The following is a 9737-nucleotide window of genomic DNA, read 5'->3' on the forward strand; positions in this document are numbered from 1 at the left end:
CAGGGGTGGGGTGGTACAGTAATTCAACTCAAGGATGGGAAAGCCATGCTGAAGCCAGTTTATATTTTGGACAGGACATGGGACATTTATTCAGAATGAAACAGTATAGGCGGGTAACTGGACTGGTATTTAAGAAGTGTTTTCTACTCAGTTTGAGCACTCGAAGCACATTCTGCTGTGAGGCTTATTCACCCAATCACACACATTCACACAGTTTTTTAAATCTATACCTAAGTACTTTTATCTCTGATGGATGCACTGGGAGCAACAGTGCTTTGAGTATCTTGTCTAAGGATAGTTGATACTTCCACAGAAGGAGCTGGAGATTGTTCCACTGACCATCTGATTGGTAGATGAATTGCTCTGATACCTGATCCGTGGCCACCCTACATCCCGGGAAATGGAAGTGAGAAATTAATTTGTAAATAGTATGTAACAATAGAAGTGTGAACTGAAGTGGGAGAAATAGTTCATTTATGTAACCTGTCCATTAATCTAGTACTTTAATGTTACATATATTAATGCACGTGATGCAGGTGCAGTCCGTGTTCCAGTGGAGAAGATTGTATGTGTGAATGACAGCAAGTTCAAATTTCATGCTCTCGCTCTTTTAGAGCTCAGCAGATACCCATGTGTATGTGAGATAAACATCCAGCGGCTCATGGGTGTGTGTGTGTGTGTTGACCTCACATATTCACACTCACGGGGCCATTTTTGAGCCAGTGTCTTTGCAGTAGTGATTGGGGTCGCTGCTTATAACTCACGCTTTCTATTACCTGGCTTGCTCATTTCTCTGCTGATGGTTTCACTGCGACTGGCGGCTCGAAAAATGACGGTAAATATAAGCAATGGCCAAATGAAGCTCTCTGAAGCATCGGCGCGTATAATTTGAAACAGGATTCATTACTCGAAGCTTTTCAACACAGTCCTCTTTTACAGCATCTGGTGGCCGAAGCACGAAGATCTCAAAGATCAAAGATCTCAAAACTGGATTATCAACACGTTCTCATTCCCAACTCGTCAAACGTGTGACGCATAAAGCACTTTGCCTCACCATGAGAATGCAAGTTTACCTAACCTAACCTTAAAGTATCTGATATAGGATAGAAAAAGGAAGCAACCAGAGATTTAATGATGAAGACTCTGGGTTCTGTAGTTCACGTTTTACAGTCCTGAATGACTCTTTGGTTCAGTTATAGTAGATATAAGCATACTTCACATTACTGGGTATGAATAATAATCAAGAGACAAACTTTGAAGATGCAGAGCATGATGTCCCATCATCAGACTGTAAACAAACATCCACCAGGCTTCTTTGTTGCCAAAATTGATGATTCTCCCATCAGGGATCAGTAGAGTGTATTAACCTGTGGTATAAGCAGCAGTCACTGAAATATTACTCTTTCAGATAAGAAATCTAGCACATAAAAGCCAGGGTGGGAGGGATCTCTGCAAACTGACTTACCTCTGCAAGTGTGAAGCTCAACAAAAATCTGCCTCTCCAGTCACTGACAAACAAAAACTCCAGCTGGGAGATAGAAAACGCTGTCTGGGTCTTGCTGGATGTTGCTGGTCAGAGTCCACACATTAGCAGAGTGCTTCTTGGTCCCACTGACCCATGTGGACAGCGACTGTGGAGAACTGTTCTGGAAAACAGAGAAGAGAATTAAAATAACAAAAAACCAAACAGGATTTCCACAAAGACTCTCTTGGAATCAGCAATCAAAAAAAATCACTGGTTCATATTAAATATGAACAGGTTCCTTAAATGTACACAGTTCAGATCTGTTTTAATTTAATTTCCTTCACACAGCACATTCGTCCAGGCTGACAGGTAAACATAGAATTAATCTCAGGTAACATGACTCATAGTAGAGATTCAGTAAGAAATATTGCAGGCTCTAATATTATTACCACACAATCCAAGGACACACCAACAGCTCAGATTTGTAGAACTATTTAAACAAATGTCTTCTGAATATTCAATTCATGTTCACAGTGGGAAGGGGGGGGGGGGGGTGTCGTGGAATTTTTTTAATAAAGTCTGCAACACAGAAAGAGCTGTGATCAAGCTATTTATTACTGCGCCAACACACATCAAACATCACAGTTCAGTCATGTCAGCGCTGCCACAGAAGTGGTGCTCCTCCTCCTTTATGCCTTCCAAGGAAGAGGGAGGAAGTTACAAACTGATCCTACCACACTTCATGTGTCTCGCTATGAAACCTAACGGATCAATGGTAAAACACGTAATAATATCTACAAATGCATCTTAAAGCTGTTATATTAGCACTCGGTGTATTACTAACATAACCACATTAACATTACTGACACTCGCTGACTTTTAATGGTCATTCTATAAATGCTGTCCGTTTAAATGGTCTTACCTGTACACACTGCATATCCACCGGATTCCAGCCAGAGTGGATTCTGGAGTCTTCCACGCTCCTGTTAGTAATCCTCCATCTGGATGGATGAGAACAACCTTCTGAACAATCTAGCAGGAGATGGCCCATATCTATGGGACTGATTTGTGCTAATAACGCCCATTGTATGGACTGATAACAGCCGAAGCGGGTGAATAAAGTCACCCAGTAGCTAGCTGTGCCATTACCCAGCATACATCACTCCCTCCGTAAATGCAATAAACGATACAAAAGCATCGTTCTACCTGTTTTTCAGGTAGTTGTTTACATTATATAATTTATTGTGTTCTGTATACGTCACTACAATGTGATTTGGAAAATGTCTAAATATACCGACAACAGGCACTTCCGCAGCAATCTCTTCAATCGGAGGACCCTTCACGTCAATTCCCGACGCGAGGGGGGTACCCTGCGCGTCCATAAGTGCAGCAGAGGGAGCCTGACCATGCGTCACACGTTTGACGAGTTGGGAATGAGAACGTGTTGGGATTATAGATGGCAGACAGTTGGTGTCGTAAACCCCCGCCTCTGTTCAAAGATGGTCGCTCACAGTGGACATAGATGCTTCTTTCACTCCTCTTTCAAACCATCTGTCCTCTCTGTCCAACATTAACTCTGTGGATAAAAACATCAAGTTCACCAGGGAAGACACAAAGGACGACTGTTTGCCTTTCCTGGACTGCGCTGTGCACATTGAAGAGAACGGCAACCTCAACATCGAAGTTTACCGGAAGCCCACACACACGGACCAGTACCTCCTCTTTGACTCCCATCACCCTCTGGAACACAAACTTGGAGTAATCAGGACCCTACACCACCGGGCAGAACATGTTCCCTCTAAGCCTGAAGGAAAAAGAAGGAACACACACATGTAAAGGAAGCACTCAAAACCTGCAGCTATCCTAAATGGGCGCTCTTAAAGTCAGCAAAGAGGCACAGAAAAGAAGACCAGACACCAGCGAGGGAGGATAAGAAGGACAGACGCAACAACATTGTCATCCCCTATGTAGCCGGTGTATCAGAGAAACTCAGGAGAGTTTTCTCCAAGCATGACATCCCAGTGTATTTCAGACCCAGCAACACGCTCAGACAAAAACTGGTTCATCCCAAAGACAAAACTCCAAAACACAAACTTAACAATGTGGTGTATGCTGTACAGTGCAGCAAGGAATGCTCAGACCTCTACATCAGAGAGACCAAACAGCCACTTCACAAGCGCATGGCACAACACAGAAGAGCCACCTCCACAGGACAAGACTCAGCATCCATCTGCATCTTAAGGATAAAGGTCACTCTTTGAGGATGCCAATGTTCACATTTTGGACAGAGAGGACAGATGGTTTGAAAGAGGAGTGAAAGAAGCCATCTATGTCCACTGTGAGCGACCATCTTTGAACAGAGGCGGGGTTTACGACACCAACTCTCTGCCATCTATAATCCAGTTTTGAGATCCCTTCCCAGACGCCTTAACGCCCACTCACATCCTGGGCCATCTGACCTCAGGAATTCGCATGATAAGGTGGGGCCAGGTTTCACAATGAACACACCCGAAACCCTGGCTGATTGGGACCCACACCCAGTTTCACACCTTGGCTCAGGGGATTAGAGGATCATCAGGGGGTCCTTTTGTCCCTCTGTGGGGGGAAACTCCCACTAGGTTTATATCTGGGACTCTCCACCATTTGACCTTAGAACTGAAGAAGCTTCTCGGATGAGAGGTGAAACGTCTTCAAGCAACTTAAAGAAGTCCAGACGCTTTTCTTTGCAAGCTCCTTTGACCATTCTTCATATTATTCTCAAAAGGTGTAAGACGCTCAGAGTACTGCACACATGTGAACAACACTTCATTAAGAATCATTCAGATTGCTTTTCAACCTGAATATCTAAACCAAACTCAGAAATAGATAGTCACTGCTGAAAATGTCTACAGTGGAAACATTAAACACATTTGAAATGAGCACATTAAATACCATCGTTTTGGTTTCAACACATAAATATTTGACTTTGCTATTTTCTTTTTGTGTACATCAGCTGTGTTATCAAAAACCTGAATATCATTTATAGACTGTGACTGCTATAACAAACAGTCTGTGGGTGAGAAGAGTGCTCTCAGTACTTCATCCATCTATTGTCTTCCACTTTCCTTCTACAGGGTGGACCATTTATATGGATACACCGTAATAACATGGGAATGGTTGGTGATATTAAAGTCCTGTTTGTGGCACATTAGTATATGTGAGGGGGAAACTCCTCAAGATGGGTGGCGACCATGGTGGCCATTTAGAAGTCGGCCATCTTGGATACAACTTTTGTTTTTTCAATAGGAAGAGGGCCATGTGACACATCAAACTTATTGGTAATGTCACAAGAACAACAATGGTGTGCTTGGTTTCAACGTAACTTTATTCTTTCATGAGTTATTTACAAGTTTCTGACCACTTATAACATGTGTGCAATGTGCTGCCCATTGTGTTGGATTATCAATGCAACCCTCTTCTCCCACTCTTCACACACTGATAGCAACACCGCAGGAGAAATGCCAGCACAGGCATCCAGTATCCGTAGTTTCAGGTGCTGCACATCTTGTATCTTCACACCATAGACAATTGCCTTCAGATGACCCCAAAGATAAAAGTCTAAGGGGGTCAGAGCGGGAGACCTTGGGGGCCATTCAACTGGCCCACGACGACCAATCCACTTTCAGGGAAACTGTTCATCTAGGAATGCTCGGACCTGGTACCCATAATGTTTCCAGCAAGATTGTGCAAAAACTCAGGGAACGTGCCAGCTTCAGTGCAGCAAGGGTTTTGTTTGTCAACTAGCAGCTGGTTCATTTGTGCTGCCAGGTGCTCGTGGAGTGCAGTCAGCTTCTTCAGCCAGTAGGCGTGAACCATGTCAGGGCCTGGTGCTGTCCAACTCTTCATACTGGAGATATCTGCCACTGTGATGGTTACTGGACCCTGTTCGGGGAGGTCGCTGTGGTCTGCCCTCAGATCCACTAGCCACTGAGCATTGCCTTTATGGGTTGCGTCCTTCTCCCATATGCTCTTCCAGTATTGTTCTGCCCGCAGCCTTGGTGTTCTCATATTGTTCCCCTGCCACTGAGAGTACACCTTGGCTGGTTCTTGCCTTCTATCTCTCTGGTGTACCTCTTCAAGCGGCTGGCCAAGGCTGTGAGTCGTTGCTTGGACAGCTTCCTGTACTTCTTAGGCACCTTCCTCATCGCGCCTTTCTGCAACTCCGATAGTTGGCTTCGTGCTACCTTGATCTTAGCCTCTAGCCTCCTTCTCCATGGAGGGTACTGCCCCTTGTGGCTGTTCAACTTGTAGCCAAGCATCTCAATGATCACTGCTGCCATATTGTAGATCAGCTTGTTAGTGTCGGTAATCGTGGTTGTAGGTATCGTCCGTAGTGCTGCATTAACATCATCTAGCAGACCTTCTGAGGGTACTTCACGTAATCTTGGTAACCGGCTACGGGGGGTCCAGGTTTCAAGCTTGGCCATGATCCTATCTTTCAGGTCAGTTCCTCGACGTCCCAGGGCTAGCGATTTTTCCAGTCGGGCTACCAAAATCTATCTCTTCCCTGCCTGTCGGCCTATCGTAGGAAGGAAAAATATATGTCAATGCTTTTGCATTCTTTCGGAAATGTAGCTGGGTAATTATGTCATTGGCATCGGTGAGCCACTGTCAATATGTGACATATTGAAGTCGCGTTTGAATTTGCGCTTGTTTTTTGCTTTCACTTTGCAATCGCGCGAACTGTGTATAGAGAGCGACAGCACTGATTGGTGAGTGATGAGAATTTGTGCACCAATTCCTCTGACATTGTCTTATCAATCGTTAGCTTACTATGCAAACATGACAAGTGAAATCTCCCGCAGCTTAAACATGTGAGAGGTTGATCGCAGAGAATCGCTGAGCTTATGTGAGTCCGTGTGTAAAAGCAGCAGGATATATATTTCAGTTCTGCTGAGCCAAATAAGACAGGTCAGGGTGAAGAAGTGACAGCCAAAGAAAAGCTTACCACAAAACGGAGAAGTTATGACAAATCAGACTATAAGGCAAAAAAAAAGTGCAGCTTTATGGTTTCATGGACAAAAGAATTTCTGTGGCTGCAATATGACGAGCTAAATAACCAGGGCTGCACATAAGTGGTCCGCAGGTGCGCATTCGCTGTCAAAATAAAAAACGTGCACAAGATAAGAAGTTGCAACGCGTGTTTGCGTACATAAGATTTTCAGGAGGAGGACAGACATTTGTTTAGAACTCTTAAAGATGTCGAAGAAGCTCCTTTAAGCAATTACTGTGATGTTCCTCCACCTCCAAAGAAATGTCAGGAGTCCGAACCACAAAAGAAGCGCGTATACTCGGAAAAGTGGTTGCAGGAGGTGAGCTGGCTTCAAACAAATGATGAACGCACAGAGATGTGGTGCAGAATGTGCCGTGAAAATTTAATAAATGACAAATTAAAAAGGCATGAACATTTTTTTTGTATCGAAAAAATATCGAACGGTGACACCAAAGTATCGAACCGAACCTGTATCGTTGCACCCCTAATATATATATATATATATATATATATATATATATATATATATATATATATATATATATATATATATATATATATGTATATATATATATATATATATATATATATATATATATGTATATATATACATATATATATATATATATATGTATATATATACTTTATATACATAAAGTTGTGTTTTCAAAATGGGAGTTCAGGTTATTTTTACTTCTAATAGTGTTAACATACTACACAGGTGACCACAGTGCACATGTCTGCTGTCGGTCACAGTGGTCCAAGGGACGCTCAGGGAGTTAGTGTGTTCGCTCACACACGTGAAAAATTAGAGCGAACATTGGTGATGACATCGTTCTTACAGCATCAACACAGTAATTTAAATCACACTTATGACAAAGGAGATCCTTGAACACAAATTAGCCTGATATGAAAATGTTTGTGTGCTGGTTTGATTCCAGTCTCATGGAGAGGGCGGGGCTTATGTCCTATACTGCAGCCGGACATAAGGGGGCGATAGAGACGCTTGTCTTTTGTCAGATGTTTTGTCAACCGTCGAAGAAGAAGAAGAGCGGAAGCCAGGGAGCGGAATTCAAAAGAGAAGGTGAGTTCTGTCCGTTATAAAGTTAAAACTGCGGGAGGCTGAGCAGCACAGATCCCCTCGGTGTGCCTTAAAGCAGGTAACACAAACGGCACAGTGACGCTGGGTTGGTGTTAGTGGGTAGCACGTTAGCGAGTCCGTGAAATAAACCAAACAATACAAACAACCAGTCTCACGTTGCATTGGCGCAGCTGCAGAGCGGGGAGAAGGCGGTAACCGGTGACACCTCGGCTGTGTCCCAATCCAGCGACCGCACGCTTCGAAGTACGCGCACTTCGCGGACTACGTACGCCGGGTACTAGCAAGTACGAGAAGTGCGGAAGTGCCTAGCAACCATGATACTAACCGCACTAAACGTTTCATACAGCTGTAAAACATGATTGTTGGGCTTCATTTCTGTACTGAACAGTCATTTCAAGATCAGTTAGTAAATAACAATTAGCTAATGTTGTTCATGAGACTAAAGTCATCTCACTGTGGTGATGTAAATATAATATGGCCAATATTAAAGTTACTATATTAATCATTATTAGTTATTACAGCAGTGAGTTTGAACTCTGTGTCAAATACTGAGCCTCAGTAAAGATTTAATTTATCATTTATATTTCCTATCACCTTAAATCTTCACTTAAAGACAAGTATCTGTGACAGTGTGTATACAGATGTATCATATATAAGAGACAAATATTGTTCATTTAATATGTTGTCATTACTAAATGTGGCTCAGTGCTTACATATATGTGTAAAAAGCAAATGTAGGAGCTGTGATAACTGTGTCTGATAGAATGAAGAGTAGACTGATATATGAAATATTCCTTTATTGGGTGAGAAAATCAGACCATGTCATAACTGCTGTAAGTCACACAGAATAGATATCAGAGCCTTAAACAGGCTGACGTCTGCTAAATGGGTCAAACTGGGCAGGAAGTCTACAAACACATAACATCCTTATAGAATATGATGTAACACTATAGATCAACTTAGCTCAGAATATATAAAGCATATAAACAGTTACAGCAATATGATGCAACAAACACAGCAGCTACTGATCCAAAATACTCAAAGCTTCATAGAACTGAAACCAACATTTATTTTAGCTCCATTCTGCTGCTGATACAGACTTTAGGTTTCTGGATATTTGCTTTAGTTTTCTCAGCTACGCTGAGGTCAGACTCATTTCCGGTGTCGGTGGAAACTGAAGGGGTCAAAGGTCTCCGTCCTTTGTAAAACAGGTGTTTGGCAGTAAGGAATATTATTAATGCATCAGTGTCATGAAACACCTCGTTTTTAAAGGCAACGCTGTCAGTTATACAGTAATATAAATGGCACCATGTTTACAGGATCACTTAAAGACGGAGTTTGGTCCATGAGGGAAACACTCTCAGTGATCCAGGTAAGGATGCAGCGCTATGCCCCGCCCACTCTGTACTATTGGAGGGTCTACCTTACAATATAAAGCAGCTTGAGGTGACTGGTGTTTTGATTTGGCGCTGTGTGAATAAAATAGAATTGAACTGTTTCTAATTGCACAGAAATAGTCAGTTCACTTTGGACATGCTATTTTCAAACAGGAAGCTCAGAAAAAGCCCAGCAGCTAAACAGGTAGCCCCTTAAAACTGATGGGAGTGCTGGGTTTTAGGTCAAACTACTGGAACTCTTGAACCATTGGTGCAACGAAAAATTCCAATGGTTCCTGAACACATCAACTCTGTACTTTTTCAGTGATATTAGGGTCATTGCAGTGATCCCAGGCAGGGCGCCACATTCAAATCCTGACAATGAACACAGAAAACAACCCAACAATCAAAACCAAGGGAAAAAGAAGCCTCATGCAGGATGAAATGTCTGTAGAGCTGCATCACACTCACGATTTGTTGTCGCAAACAACTGACGACCCTATCATCACTGCAAAGCGCTGCTTTCAGTAACTGTTGGAATTCTGTCAAATGAGCCAACGGTTCAGGAGTTACGGGACTTAAAGATGTTGAAAATAAAAACCTCTGTGAAACACGTGACGCCAGCGACAGGTCAGGTTTCCGAGGGTTAGAGTGGGAACGTAGGATCCAGCTGCCACTCAGTGGTTCCTTCTTGTTTGGCCAGCTGCACTGAAGCAGGAACATCCAGCTGTTAGCCGTTACGTTCAGGTTTGTAATGCGCCT

General features: G+C 42.9%; 1 protein-coding gene and 1 long non-coding RNA gene across 4 annotated transcripts in view; one reads left to right on the forward strand and one right to left on the reverse strand.

The window, feature by feature from the left end:
- Positions 1-1509: 1509 nt before the first annotated feature.
- LOC145428445 (uncharacterized) overlaps positions 1510-9737 on the reverse strand; it is a 15227-nt gene continuing 6999 nt past the window's right edge. Inside the window, exons 1-3 of one of the 2 annotated variants that reach the window (XR_013908739.1) lie at positions 2760-2874; positions 2388-2466; positions 1510-1646 (exon numbers count right to left, since the gene is read on the reverse strand). This is a non-coding gene — a long non-coding RNA (uncharacterized LOC145428445). Of the gene's footprint in view, positions 1647-2387; positions 2467-2759; positions 2875-9737 lie in introns of those variants that run through there. The other variant, XR_013908738.1, reaches the window with a different exon arrangement.
- The window catches only part of ppp1r35 (protein phosphatase 1, regulatory subunit 35), a 9920-nt gene continuing 7645 nt past the window's right edge, over positions 7463-9737 (forward strand). Inside the window, exon 1 of one of the 2 annotated variants that reach the window (XM_026166258.2) lies at positions 7463-7581. The gene's annotated coding sequence lies outside the window, so the exon portion shown is untranslated. Of the gene's footprint in view, positions 7658-9737 lie in introns of both variants that reach the window. The other variant, XM_026166259.2, reaches the window with a different exon arrangement.

This window comes from Astatotilapia calliptera, chromosome 4 (assembly GCF_964374335.1).
Source record: "Astatotilapia calliptera chromosome 4, fAstCal68.1, whole genome shotgun sequence".
In the NCBI taxonomy this organism is placed as follows: Eukaryota; Metazoa; Chordata; class Actinopteri; order Cichliformes; family Cichlidae; genus Astatotilapia; species Astatotilapia calliptera.